Genomic DNA, 14,937 nt, shown 5'->3' on the forward strand with positions numbered 1-14,937 from the left:
GGGTGCCCCCCAGGACACTGGCCAGGATCCCTGACCTCTGCGCATGACTGTTGCTGTACTCAATGTGTCTGTCAGCACGGTTGTTCGGCCACCCCCTCAGCTGGTTCTGCCCATCACGGGTGTGTATGGTGCTCCATGTCTGTCTTGCCTAATAAACTGTGACCCATGTGTCCTGTGCCAGACTCAGGCCCCAGGGTGTGGATGGTTGAAGTGAACAGATGACTCAGGCATGTTTAGACTGTACAAGACACATGTTAGGTAATAATGCTACCAGCAGGCATCTACTCTTAATAGTGTGATTTATTATTGGGGGGGGGGGGGGGACAAAGTGAGGGGCTTTCCGGGATTAGGGAATCCAAAGTTCAGTAGGGGAGTTGGTGTCCTTGCCATTGGAAATCCTCAGAGTCCATGCCACAGTCTTTGTCAACATTGGTCAGCCAGTGACCAGCAGGGCCATGTGGCAGAGAATGTCTCTTGATGCTGTGATGCTGTTGCTCCAGTGGGCCAGGTGCCAGGCCAGGTGTCCTGGGAGATGGTGATGTAGCAGCCACCCTCACGGTCCTTTCCGTGGACGACCCGGCTTCCTGCGGGGAACCTCAGCAGCATGCCGTGACGACGTCTGGGATGCTCCGTCGGATGTTTCCTCCTCCTCCTCCTGATCCCTCCCTGTGGGTGGTGATGTTCTCCGCCTTCTGGCACAGGGAGGGTCGGCCATGGTGTCGGCCATCCGACGGAGTGTAGCGTGAATCCCCTGGAACGCCGTCACTTGCTCAGCCTGTCTGTCCTCCATCCTACGTTGGTGTACCTGTAGACAGGCTATTAGCTCCGCATGTTGCTGGGCCTGCTGGACCTTGATCCCCTCGAGGACGGACACAACCTGGGCCATGCCCGTGGTGTCCTGCCGGTATGAGTCCAGGATGTTACGGACATGGGAAAATACCGGATCCCCAGCCAACTGGTCAGGCTCGCGCCTCCGCCGTCCTCCACTCCCACCACCCCTGCCCACTTGCGTCTGGCCTGCACTTGTGGGCACATCGGGTCTCCGGGACCCCTGAGGGGTGGCATTGGCGTTGTCGCCTGCCTCCTCCTGGGTGCCCGGGACACCGTGTCCCTCCTGGCGAGCCTGGCTGCATTGTGGTGTTGGGGCAGGGATTCTGGGTGTCTCCTGGGATGTGGCAGGAGTGGGGGTGGTGGTTGGCACGGTTGTACCTGACGCAGGTGCTGCAGGTGGTTGGACACCAGAGGGGCAAGGTCGGTCGGGGTCGTCCGCAGAGTGGTGAGAGTGGTCGCTGCCGGTGGGATCGGTCTCCTGCAGATCCGGGTCCTGTGAGTGTTCCCCCCCAGTGTTGGGGGGTGCAGCACGACGTTGACCTGTGTGTGAGAGAGAAAATGTTAATTTTGGTCCATGCAACATCCATGTTTCATCCGTTTCAAAGTTGGCACATTTCCTCTTGGAATTAGGATCTGTCTTGCATTCCACTCACAGTGCACTTGTGCATGGGTGTGTCCCTTGGGCACCAATTTGGCCCCTTTAACTATGTGTGGCACAGTCTTACTTGCTGCGTCAAGTGTGACTGCAGTCAGCAGTGGAGTGTGCAGGTGTGGCGAGCCATGCATTTGCGCCTTCCTTGTAGCACTGTACATGTGCACATGGAGTGGATCCACACACTTATATGATGCAGGTGGCTGTCCTTGTGCTCGTGTACAGGTTGTGACATGGCCCTGCGTTTTGCCATGATGAAGAGGGGGGGTTCTGGCACTGGCCACCCTTGTCTACATGCACGCAGTCCACCTGCTGACGAGCAGACATTCCCACACACCAAAGGACTGATTTGCTCTCCCTGTGTCTCCCTCCTTCTCTGTCCCCCTCTCCCTCCCTCTCTGTCCCCCTCTCCCTCCCTCTCTGTCCCCCTCTCCCTCCCTCTCTGTCCCCCTCTCCCTCCCTCTGTGTGTCAGCCTCCTCCCTCTGTCCGTCTTCCTGTGTCTCCCTCCCTCTCTGTCCCCCTCTCCCTCCCTCTCTGTCCCCCTCTCCCTCCCTCTGTGTGTCAGCCTCCTCCCTCTGTCCGTCTTCCTGTGTCTCCCTCCCTCTCTGTCCCCCTCTCCCTCCCTCTCTGTCCCCCTCTCCCTCCCTCTGTGTGTCAGCCTCCTCCCTCTGTCCGTCTCCCTCCCTCTCTGTCCCCCTCTCCCTCCCTCTCTGTCCCCCTCTCCCTCCCTCCGTGTGTCACCCTCTGTCACCTTGGCCCAGCTTCCTGGGCACACACTGTTAGCAGATCTTTGAGTGGCCCTTGGCCTGTTGATGTGAGTTTGTTTCTGATCTCCAGGCACCCATTTTGTCTGCTGTGTGTCTGTGCGCTGCTGCTGTGGTGGTGTGTGCTGCCACTCTTTCACAATGTTGGCTGTTCATTAGCTGCTGTCATGTGCAAAACAGTGCCTTCACCCCCATGTGTTGATGCAATGCGTCCGCCATTTGCTGGCAAGTCATTCCTGTGTTGGGACACAGTGTTTGTCTGGCTGTGACCTAGGCCATATGGGCAGAGGGCATTGTTGTCTGCTTTGGAGTCGCACTATGTGATTTTTGGTGCCCAGCCTCCCGCCATCCGGGTTACCGTGTCATGTGTTGTTGTCTTCTGTGGCCTGTGACTTGACATTGTCCAGCTGGGTGCATGGGGCATGGTGGCAGCAGTGGCATGTACCTGCTCATGGAGTGTGGTTGAGTCATGCGATGGCTTGTGGTGGTTGCGTGCCTGTTAGTAATTTTGGTTGTGGTTGCAGTTCCCCCCATGTGAGGTGCGTTGTTTGTGTACTCACCCGGGTCTCGGAGTCCTTCTACTCCTTCAACTGCCTCCACTGGCAGTATGGCCATCACCCTCTCCTCCCAGGGATGGTACTGTACGGCTCTGCGGGAGGGCCCTCCTCCGGTGGCGTTGGCCTGGTCGTGTTCCTCCTGCCTCTTGGCTCTGACCCTCCTCCGCAGATCGTACCACCTGTTCTGGCAATCCTGCTTGGTCCTCCTGGTGTCCGCAACGGCATTCACAGCATCGACGATGGTCTGCCACATGGCTGTTTTGGCTGCCTGGCTGGTGCTTCTGACCAATGTTCCAAAGATCTGTGGCTCGACTCTGAGGATTTGATCAACAAGGACCTCCAACTCTCGGTGACTGAACTTTGGATTCTTGGTAGTGGGCATGGTGAGGGGTGTGGGTGGGGATGGTGTGGGTGTGGGGGGTGTGTGGATGTTGGGGGGGTGTGTGGATGGTTGTGTGTGTGTGTGAATGTGATGAGAGGGTGTTTGTGAGGGTGGTCGTGTGAAGGTGTGCAAGTGTAAGGTGTGATGTAGCTTGTAGTCTGGTTCTGTGGTGTCTGGCAGCAGTGAGTCTGTTGCAAAGGCTCATGGTTTGTGTGTGTGGGCCCTTTTTATTGGTCCATGGGTGGGTGTGGCAGTGTTTGAATTTTGGGTGGGTGTGTTATAAGGAGTGGTGGTGTATTGGGCCTCTGTTTGTTTTTGGCAGTTGCAGGTCAGTGATTGTGTTATTTTAGTGGTTGTTGGCCATGTTTAGTGGCTGTGTGCCTTTCGAATGGTGTATTCTTGTGTTGTTTTGTTTTGTCCTGGTTGTGTACGTGCGTTTTGAGCGTGTGTACGGTGTGTACATGGGCCATTTGGTTGTACGATTATGTCCTTGTGTGTGGCTTTGTACGACTCGTACATGCGGTTGTGATGTTGGGGCATGGGGTGCGCTCCGTACTTAGGAGGTTGTGTTGGGGGTGCGCCAGGAACTACTGGGGTGTACATGGACGGTGGTACGACACGTACAGGGGTGGGGGGGTGTACATTGACGGTGGTACGACACGTACTGGGGTGGGGGTACGACTGGAACGTACTGGGGTGTAGGTACACGGGGGGTATGACACGTACTGGGGTGGGGGTACGACTGGAACGTACTGGGGTGTAGGTAGACGGGGCTATGACACGTACTGGGGTGAGGGTGTGGCTCGAACGTACTGGGGTGTAGGTACACGGGGGGTACGACACGTACTGGGGTGGGGGTACGACTGGAACGTACTGGGGTGTAGGTACACGGGGGGTATGACACGTACTGGGGTGGGGGTAGGACTCGAACGTACTGGGGTGTAGGTTCACGGTGGTACGACACGTCCAGGGGTGGGGGTACGACTGGAACGTACTGGGGTGTAGGTACACGGGGGGTATGACACGTACTGGGGTGGGGGTGGGGCTCGAACGTACTGGGGTGTACATAGACGGTGGTACGACACGTACAGGGGTGGGTGGTGTACATTGACGGTGGTACGACACGTACAGGGGTGGGGGGGTGTACATTGACGGTGGTACGACACGTACTGGGGTGGGGGTACGACTGGAACGTACTGGGGTGTAGGTAGATGGGGCTATGACACGTACTGGGGTGGGGGTGTGGCTCGAACGTACTGGGGTGTAGGTTCACGGTGGTACGACACGTACTGGGGTGGGGGTACGACTGGAACGTACTGGGGTGTACATAGACGGTGGTACGACATGTACAGGGGTGGGGGGGTGTACATTGACGGTGGTACGACACGTACTGGGGTGGGGGTACGACTGGAACGTACTGGGGTGTACCTAGACGGGTAGGGGTATACATATACGGGGGGTACGTGTCGGACGTACGGGGGCTGGGGGGAGTGTTGGGCGCGTATGCGGGCACATGTCTCCATGGTTGCTATAGGTGTTCGGTGCGGACGGTGTTTTATCCATACGGTTGTACGCTCGGACGCACGGGATGGATCGTGATTCCTCGGTCGGACTTGGATTTTTACGTTTGTAAGGTAAATCGTCCGAGGACGTGTCGGACACATTTTCCGACCCGAGGACGTGTGGGGAATGATTCCCAGTGCGGTTCGTATGGACTTTTTACCATGCGAATCGTGATTGCCAGTTCGTACGGCACTTGTACGATTCGTACGGTAAAAAGACCCGATACGAGTCGCACGGGGGAATTTTTGGCCGGATCGTGATCGGCACCTTAGTGTTAAAACTACATTCTCCAGAATGCAAAGGGGTGTTTGGAAAACCGCCAGGAAATGATGTAATTACAATTAAACTTAAAGGGGGCGGGACCAAACAAACAGTTGATCGTGAGCAAGGTATCAGGTATACCGAAACGCGTAGATCAGCTCTAGCCTGTACCCCATGCAGTGAAGATATAAAGAAAATAAAGCGCATAAAAGGTTGTGAAGAGTGCATCCCGTTTTTCTTTCCGGCTGGAGGGATTTCTTGTGGATATATATGTATATATATATATATATATATATATTCACTGAAAAAACCATAGGTTTCACACAAGTTATAGTTAGCGGACATTTTACTGATAAAAAACCATTGAAATTCCACGTTATAGTTAGTGCAGGCAACTATAACTCACGCGACCGCAATCCTCTGCTGATGCTAATACTGTATTTAGACACTTATTTGCCCATGTCTTCTTCCATTAAATTTTAGCTATACATATATTACAAATATTTTTTTTTCATAAAGACACATATGTCATCAGCAGAGGATTGCGGTCGCGTGAGTTATAGTTGCCTGCACTAACTATAACGTGGAATTTCAATGGTTTTTTATCAGTAAAATGTCCGCTAACTATAACTTGTGTGAAACCTATGGTTTTTTCAGTGAATTTGCAAGGTTTTATAAATGCTAATTCCTAACTATAACGTGTGTGAAACCTATGGTTTTTTCAGTGAATTTGTACGGTTTTTTAAATGCTAAGTTACTTTACGCCGTTCGTGGCGTGCGCGCCCACTTTACGCAGTTCGTTCCATGCGCGCACGGTGCGCTTCGCGCACCGTGCGCGCACCGCGTGCCCACGTTACGCTAGATGGGCCATGTACGCACGATGCGCTTCGCGCACCGTGCGCACATGGAGGACATATGATGCGCTTCGTTGTGAAAGGTAATATTTAATTTTTTTACCACCTGCCATAAGCAATGCATCGGGCACCATTTGCACATGGGGTGGGGAAAGTATGGATATTTTTTTTTTTTTTTAATAATTTTTACCGTACGCGTACGGTAAGCGTAATCGGCGAAATTATCGAAAAATTAAAAATTCCGTTTTTGACCTTGGGGGATCTTAGAGGACTCCCTCAACATGGCTAGGTGCTTAGGAGCTGTCGAAACAGCCCCTTTACATGTTTTTGGACTTTGTTTTTTAACCCCCTCTCAGAGTGCGAGAGAGAAAATGGCGGCCGCTACTTCCTGGTTTCGACCGATTGGAATGTTTACTACGATCTAACAGCCAATCAGAATCGCGCTCGCGCACGTCACCGTACGCGTACGGTAAGCGCACCGTAAGCGCACCGTAAGCTGGCTCAGATATATATATTGATTTAAAGGCTATTTTCTCAGAATCTACTGAACAGATTTACACCAAACCTACAAAAGGCACTTCCTTGACCTGTAGACTACCTCTCTGCCAAATTTCAAGGAACTCTGTTCAGCCGTTCGGGCTGTAGCTGTGTCTAAAGGTCCTATGGAAAAATGCATGGGAAAAACGTGTTTTGGGACCCCCCTTTTATCTCAGCTCCCGCTTGACGAATCCCCCCGAGACTTTCAGGGTAGGAGCGGAGCGTAGCGCCCCATTAGTTTTGAAAATTTCGCGAGGATTCGTCGACCGGCGCCAAAGTTATTCAAAATAGAATGTTGCGGTTTTCCTATGGAAACAGGGTCCTAACTATAACTACCTACTGGCGCCTGCCAGTAGGTAATATATGTTTTTTTACATATTTATATATTTTTTTATTTACTTATGGGTCAATTCCGATCTCTCTCGGCAGGCATACGAATCGGATTTGGCTTTAACGGATCCGATTCGTAGCCTTTTTTCTGACCGATTCGTACACTGGTCCGAATGGCCAAGTAGGATGCGAAGTTCACGTACGCGTCGAGCGAATGGTGTCTCAACCGGATCCAGTCCGTACGACTCGTATGCAGATACTTTGCTCAGCTCTTTGGACTCTGTTTCTGAGCGAGAAAGTGCGATGCACGATTCGGACAGCCCTCATGATTCGGTATGTCGGGATCGAAAAAGTTGCTGGAATCATTCTTTTGGGGCTCGCAGCAGGCCCACCATCACCTGCAGCCCTCCCATTCAGACCTGTGGGGGTACCCCTGGGTCCCCCTTCCCATGCATGCACAGTGTAGTGGGCATCATGGGGTGCCCACCACAGGGAATATGCTTTTCCCCACTCCCCCTTTTTGCTATGGGAGCCTGTACACGCGTCCAGTATACAGGCTCCCATAGAGTTCAATTGGGGTCCGAGCAAACCGAGTCCGTAAGCATAAGAATGCATCGTACTCGCTCGTTCGGACTGCAGTTGCACAAATCGCTCATAAAGCCCTATGGATCCGAGTTGTATGGAGGGCTTTACTAGCGTGATCGGAATTGGGCCCTATGTTTGAAAATATTTGTATTTTGTTGAAGGTATTTTGTTTGTTTTTAATGTTGAACTTATTGGAGTGGGAATAGTACATTTTACCCCTCCGCTATCCAACACTTTCCCTACTGTTGCATTTACTATTGAATTTACTGGAGCATTTACTGGAGTGGGAATAGTAAATTTTACCCGTCCGCAATCCAAACACTTTCCCCACTGTTGTACTGACTGGAGTGGGAATAGTAAATTTTACCCATAAGCATTCCAGAGCTTTCCCTACTGTTGCACTGACTGGAGTGGGAATAGTAAATTCTAACACTCCGCAATTCAACACTTTACCTACTGTTGCACTTACTGGCGTGGGAATAGTAATTGTTACCCCTTCAATTTATTGAATGTTGCAATTTATATAATTATGTGTTTTGATTTATTATGATAATAATTTGTGTAATATTTTTTGATCACAACCTATTTTTAATTAAAATGTAAAACGTGTATTGTTACATTTTTATTTTAAATTAAATTGATTCCCTTTTTTAAATATTTTATGTTTTTGGTATATTTAAATATGTTTACATATATTTTTGATAATATTATGCTATTTAGGATTTTTTAATTATATTGTTAATTAAAATATTAGTTTATATTTTTTTATATATGTATAATTTTATATACAGATGTGTGTGTTTACATTTTTAAAATGTTTGTTCTATTTGTTCAAATATTCATTGAATTATATATTTTTTATAAATTAAAGTTAGTATTTAATGTATGTTTATTTAAATATTTTAAATTTTATATATTTTAAATTCAATATTTAATACAACTATATTATTGTAAACTATATTTTTGTTTCGATATTTTTGTACTTAACTGTTTAAGAGTAGGAAGTTGAAATTTTTGCATTCTATATTTTTACCTCGATTATATTAATAACATCTATGGGGGATATTCTCAAGGACTCATCGCTGAGTTAGCGGCACGTTATCGCAGCCAAAGTGGTGATAAATTTATTGCAGCATTCTCAAGCAGGTGCTAACATCCCATAACACCAGTTATCCTGCGATAGCCGCCACAAAAAATACCGCCACAGATGATGCCGGCAACTAACGCTAATGATATGCAGAGTGCAAAAAGCCGCGAAAACACCACTTTGCAATATTCACAACGACTAACCAGATCGGCGATAAGAACCCAAGACATGCGATAAGGCATGTTAGCAGCAGGGATTTAACACCTGCTTCGACCTGGCGTAAAGTCGGAAGAAAACCTGCACCAGAAACGGGAGCCCAGCCCACAGCCACACCAGAAGAACATCAGATGCCATGGAGCTACTGATCATGCAGCTCAGACACCCAAGAGGGCCACAACACCCACCACCACCACCCCTAGGCCCGCCACCCCCCCCAGGACCCTCCCAACCCCCCCACAGACTACCACAGAGGCAGCGCAGACAAAGACAGCGGAGTTTCCGAAAATGCAACAGCCTCACAGACTTGACACCAGAGGATGTCATTTCCCACTACAGGCTCAAAAGGACAACCATCCTCTGCATCATGACATACATTGCCCACAGGATGACGGTACCAACACAGCGGACAACCAACATCCCTCCGCAGACAAAGCTGCTGGGTGTGCTGCACCTGTTGGCCTCTGGGACCTTCCAACCAACAACTGCCAGAGTCGGAGGAGTCTCGAAGCCAGTCCTATCCAAGTTCCTCACACCTGTCTTGGATGCCATCATCAGCTTGGTACCACAGCACCTTTACTTCCCACACACTGTGCAGGAACAGCTGGAGACCACGTAAGGTTTCTACGCCTTAGCTGGCTTCCCGCAGGTGTTTGGGGCAATCGACTGCACACATGTACTCCTCATGCCCCCTGCCACCACTGCACACAATTACCGCAACAGGAAGCACATGCATTCCATCAATGTGCAGGCAATAGTGGACCACTGTGGACTCTTCACTAATGTCGTTGCCAACTACCCAGGCAGTGTGCATGATTCCTTCATCTTCCGACAGCCCATCATCAGCCAGCGCTTTCAGGATGGTACCCATGTGAATGCAGTGCCCGTTGGTAAGTAAAAACTTAACACACCACACACCTCAACTCCACCAACATACAACTCACAACTCTGGGAATGCACACGTTGCAAAATCACATACAACATGAAAACCAACATGCTCACATACCAGACACGACAACACAACTTACCATGGCAATCTGGGCCAGCCATGTACACAAGCCATCAATGGCATGGCACCTCAGCCACACAAAAGCAGAATGTGGGGAGAGGTGGGAACCAGGCATGTGCGAAGGAGGCAAGTGACCCATGAATGTGAATGTACACAATGCCAAGTGTGGCGTGGATGTGCAGGACAGACTTGAGTATGCAGACCACAGACATTCCCATGGCGACATACAATGCTGCTGTTTAGAGTGTACTGGACAGTGGACGCAGCCATGTCAACTCAGCCAGTGGGAAATATCGCGGAAATGTAGCTTGTTACGTCCCCCGCTGTAAGCGTGAGCGGAGAGGGCTGGCCCGGCGTACGCCAGACCAGCATAGGAGTGTGAATAAAAAGCCTGTTGCTCTGAGCATGGTTCTCTTCCAGAATGGGCAACGTGTCTGCCAGGGCGGCGCCTCTCACCCCCCACAAGGCCAACGCCGTGAGCAGTGGTGCCTGCGATTCTGTGCGCCTGCTGCACCCCAGGCCACTGGTCCCCAGGCCCGTCTTGGCCACCACTGCACACCCAGGCCTCACTGCTCACCTGCCGACACCGGCGTGTGTCAAAGAGGGTCCACCATGTGCCGGTACAAGCTCCAAGCCTGAGGCCTGAGACCTTGGTGGCCTCCTCAGACCATCGCTGGACTCCACGACACAGGCCCCTATTACTCCTTTCTTGTTGACGTACTCCACTGCTGCCTCCAGCCTACACAGCGGTCCAGCAGGCCTCACACTAATCCAAATCAGTACGAACCAGGCAGGACACGGCATCATCGCAGGCTGCACATACGCACAGCTCTGGTGCTCTTACCTCCGTCAACCACAAATCATCGGCGCATGTCATTCCAACGTCATGTGTTAGAGCTCCAGGAAGAGCTGGCTGAAAAGCATTTGGGCCGTGCTGCCCGCTGCATCCGGCCTACACTGCGGTCAAGTAGGTCACACATTTGGAACTGAGTCTTGATTATTCAGTGGCAGAGTACCTACATTAATGGCTGATTTTATATCACTATACTCCCTTCAATGTGGTTCCACCAACTCTGTGTATATCATTCCAACGACACCTGTAAATGTCCGAGTTCATATATTTGTACACAAGGTGAGGAGTAAGAGGAAGACGCGGTTCAATCCGGAGGAAAAAAGGTTCATCTTTACGGAGGTAATCGAACACTACCAACAACTGCTCTGGTACCACTAACTCTGTGCATCGCAAGCCAACAACACGTGGCTGTGGGCCCCTGCTGACCGCCGCCTCTGGCCTACACTGCTGTCAAGTAGGTCACACATTTGCATCAGAGTCTTGATTAATATATCGCAGAGTTTATACCATTGTACAGGCCTCATCGCAGACTGAATCCCCATTCAGCTCTGGTGATGAATACAGGCCCCAGCTAGGCCCGCAGGACACAAGGGTTCGCTCTCCTGCAATGGAATCTATAAGGAAGTTGGCACGGAAACTGCAAAGTACAAAGACAAAGTTTATTAACCCTTAAGGGTGGTCCTACAATCCATACAACACCCTTCAGTATTGCATAGAGTAGCACAAAGAACTTGCGTACACGGTCCCCTTTTATACACAACAGAGGGGCTCATAAGTGGGTGGATACAACATGAGGCAAGGAATGTTACCTTTTATGGACATTTTCGATACAAGATCAATATGTGGGCGGAGCTGACATACTCCTTGAGCCCGCGAAAACATGGTCAAGCAAGGACTAACTGATAACAGATGTGGTCAAGCCTGGGCATGCGCCAGGCGGACAAAGGAACTATTTATAGACTGTTACTAGGCAGATTACAAGAGCAACTAACACAAAGATAGGACTCTTCTCGTGTTGAGCACGTGGAGACGTAACAATACAAAATAGAGTCCAGACTTTAGTGAACATAACGAAAGAGACATGTTCTAAGGAAGGAGAATTCATGTCTTTAGTAAATGCTTAATCACATCGCGGTTTCAATTTACAACAGACGACCCTTTCAGCATTTACTGAAGACATCCGGTGTGTTAGGATAATCATCATATATGTCAATTGTCATCATTTCTTCTACTTCTTTAGCTAAACGTTTCTGATAAGTGACATTGGCAATAGCTTTCTTATCGGGAATACAGAATGATACACATAAGGAACAGAGCAAGGGACCACATTGGACACAGATGCAACAAGAAAACAGAACTGCTACAATTATACAGAGACCAGTTAAAACCTTCCAACTCCAAGCAGTGATCAATGCCCAGAACCATCCAGAAAAGGACCAAGTGCCGTTTTCTGTATGGATTTCAGCTGCAATTTTATGCAACCTGTTGATAGCATTATAGACTGACGGTGTGTGGTCAGGGATAAACACACAGCAACTACTTCCGATAATTTTACAAGCTCCACCTCGGTCAGCTAACATAACATCTAACACCATACGATTCTGCAATGCAACAATTCTAGTAATCTGCAATTCTTCCGTAAGATTCCCAAGAGCAGCAGCGGTTTGGTTTGTCACAGCCTCTACCACTCTTGTTAACCTTCGAACTTTCCTACTATTTAGGGCAGCTCCAACGAAGAAAAACAATCCTAAATTAAAATCAATATACTGCTGCAGACTGGTGTCAGTCTGATCCACATCATCAATTGATAGAGTACGCTTATACCTATTTACAGTCACATTATTTAACAGCTTCAAATCCTTATGATAGGATGCAGGTGCCAAAAATACAGGAGGTAATAGAAATGCTACATAACATACTCCAGACCAACCGGCTGGCAAACGGTAATAACCTTTATTTCCACATACGAAGTATGTATTATGGGATGCTAAGAAAGTACTGTTATTCAACCCGTCGATGTTTAATATGGTAATGCAATCACTAACACCAACAGGAATATAACCCACACTCTGGACACACAGGTCCGCTTGAGCTTGAGCCACTTGAATCACAAATCTGTCTTTTCCCATAGTGTCTCTGGTGTTCGTGAAAATATAAGGAATCGATTCATTGTCTGGTCGATACTCTTCCCATTCCCAAATTGTCCCATTCGCTTGTGGATATCCATCTTTATCCTGATGACATTCTCTATTGAGTCTGAAGAGTAATCGTCCCACTGTGGGTTTCCGAGTGGCAAAAAGCAAAGTGTACCATGCTCTACAAGAGCCATTATGAGAGAAAGGAAGAGGTATGAATGGCGTTCCTCCTTTCTTCTGATGAGCTGGCATCATACCACATATCCAACAGTTCGTAGCATTCGTGGCAACGTGGGTATGACGCAACATCTGGATGAAAGTGTTATTCAAATAAGACTGACGATGCTTCAATTCTTGATACGGAAGGGTATAGAAGTAGTGCTCCTCAGGCACTGGAGTGGTCAACACAAGTAACTCTCGAGCAGGAGTCACATCCTCCACAAACCATGTGGTTATCCCAACAATAGCTACTGTGAGCATAAAACCTGTTGCACAAAGGATCTTCTTTTTCTCCATGTCAAAATAAAGAATCAATATCTTCCTGAAACTAAAAGGTTTGTCAGAACTCTTCCCCTTAGGCAGCGGTCGATTTCTTCACCAACGGGCCAAGACGGGTGTCGCTACACTAATGCAGGGCTGATCCCCCCCCCTTGCCTCATTGGCTCTCCGTTTCACTAACCCAAGGGCCGTCCTGACAACATGTCCCGATACTGAAGGATTCACTTCCTTGGCCTGAGATGATATCGCTTTCCTCCAGGAGTCGCGTGGTCCGGAAAGAGCTCCTCAGTGTCGTTCGGTTTCCCAGCACGGCCTTTTTCTGCAGCCAGAATTTCTCGTTGATCGGTCAATACAGCAGACTCCACCAATCCGGGCGGTACTTTGCGGCAGTGCAGGGAATGGATCCAATTCTTTCTGTTGGAAACTCGCACAGCCGTCCTTGTTGCAAGTAGGACCTGCTCAGGACCAACCCATCTCGGCTCCAAGCTGTTTGTCCTGTCAAAGATTTTGACCATGACATAGTCGCCAGGCCGGAGACTATGTCCTTCACCGGTGGACCGATCAGGGAGCGCCTCCCGGACCTGTTGATGAATAGAAACCAAGTTATCCGTTAACTGCGCCAGATAATCATTCATCATTACACAAGGTACATTATTCACAGTCTTAGGTTTTGGTGGACCCCAAATATTCATTGGGCGTCCAAAGACAATCTCGTACGGTGTAAGACCGGTTCGAGAGTACGGTACCGATCTAATTGACAATAACGCCAGCGGTAAAACATCTGGCCAAGTCAAAGACGTCGAAGCTTGGATTTTAGCGATCTTGAGCTTCAGTGTACCATTATACTTCTCGACTAGTCCCGCAGATTGAGGGTGAAACACTGCGTGGAACTTCTGGGTGATGCCCAGACCCTTCAAAACATACTTTATAACATCCGCTATAAAGTGGGGTCCGTTATCACTCCACAGAAGTCTACAAACGCCATATCGAGGGAAGAACTCCTTCAACAGCATCTTGGCGGTAGTCATTGCAGTATTGTCTTTCGTAGGGTATGCCTCAACCCATTTGCTAAAAGCACAAACCACTACTAGAACATACTTCAAATTGTTACAGCGCTCAAGCTGGATGTAATCCATCTGCAAAACCTCAAAGGGTGCAGTAGGTGTTACAAATCCTCCTGCTGGAGTTCGGGTACCCTTCCCTGGGTTGTACCTCAGGCAGATCATACAGGTCTGCACCACTCTCTTTGCCGTGCTAGCAATCTCTGGATGCTCCCAGACTTGGGTAAGCAATTTTACAATTGCGGAAGCTCCAACATGTGCTAGCCCATGTGCCATCTGAACCATAGGTTGTACAAAAGCCGTGGGTAATTTCCATCTATCCATCTGCTTATTTCTCCAGCAACCCTCATCATCCAATTCTCCCTCACTGGACCATTGCTCCCGTTCTTTATCAGAAGCGGTCCTCTGTATTTCTCGCACTTCTTCCTTCGCATCATGCCATCTTTCTACTTGCGACTTCACTACATACATGGCAGTAGCACCGGGCTGCATCGCAGTCTCCCGTGCCACCCGGTCTGCTAACGCATTCCCTTCTCCAACTTTATCGACTACTTTCCTATGGGCACTACATTTAACGATGGCAATTTTCTTCGGATATGTCAATGCAGTTAAAAGATTATGAACTAACTCCCCATGCATTATTTGTACTCCATGTGACGTTAAAAACCCTCTCTCCTTCCAGAGCAGGCCGAAATCGTGCGCTACTCCGAAGGCATACCGGCTATCTGTATAAACATTCACACACAATCCTGTACTGAGCT

This window comes from Triturus cristatus, chromosome 4_1 (assembly GCF_964204655.1).
Source record: "Triturus cristatus chromosome 4_1, aTriCri1.1, whole genome shotgun sequence".
NCBI lineage: Eukaryota > Metazoa > Chordata > Amphibia > Caudata > Salamandridae > Triturus > Triturus cristatus.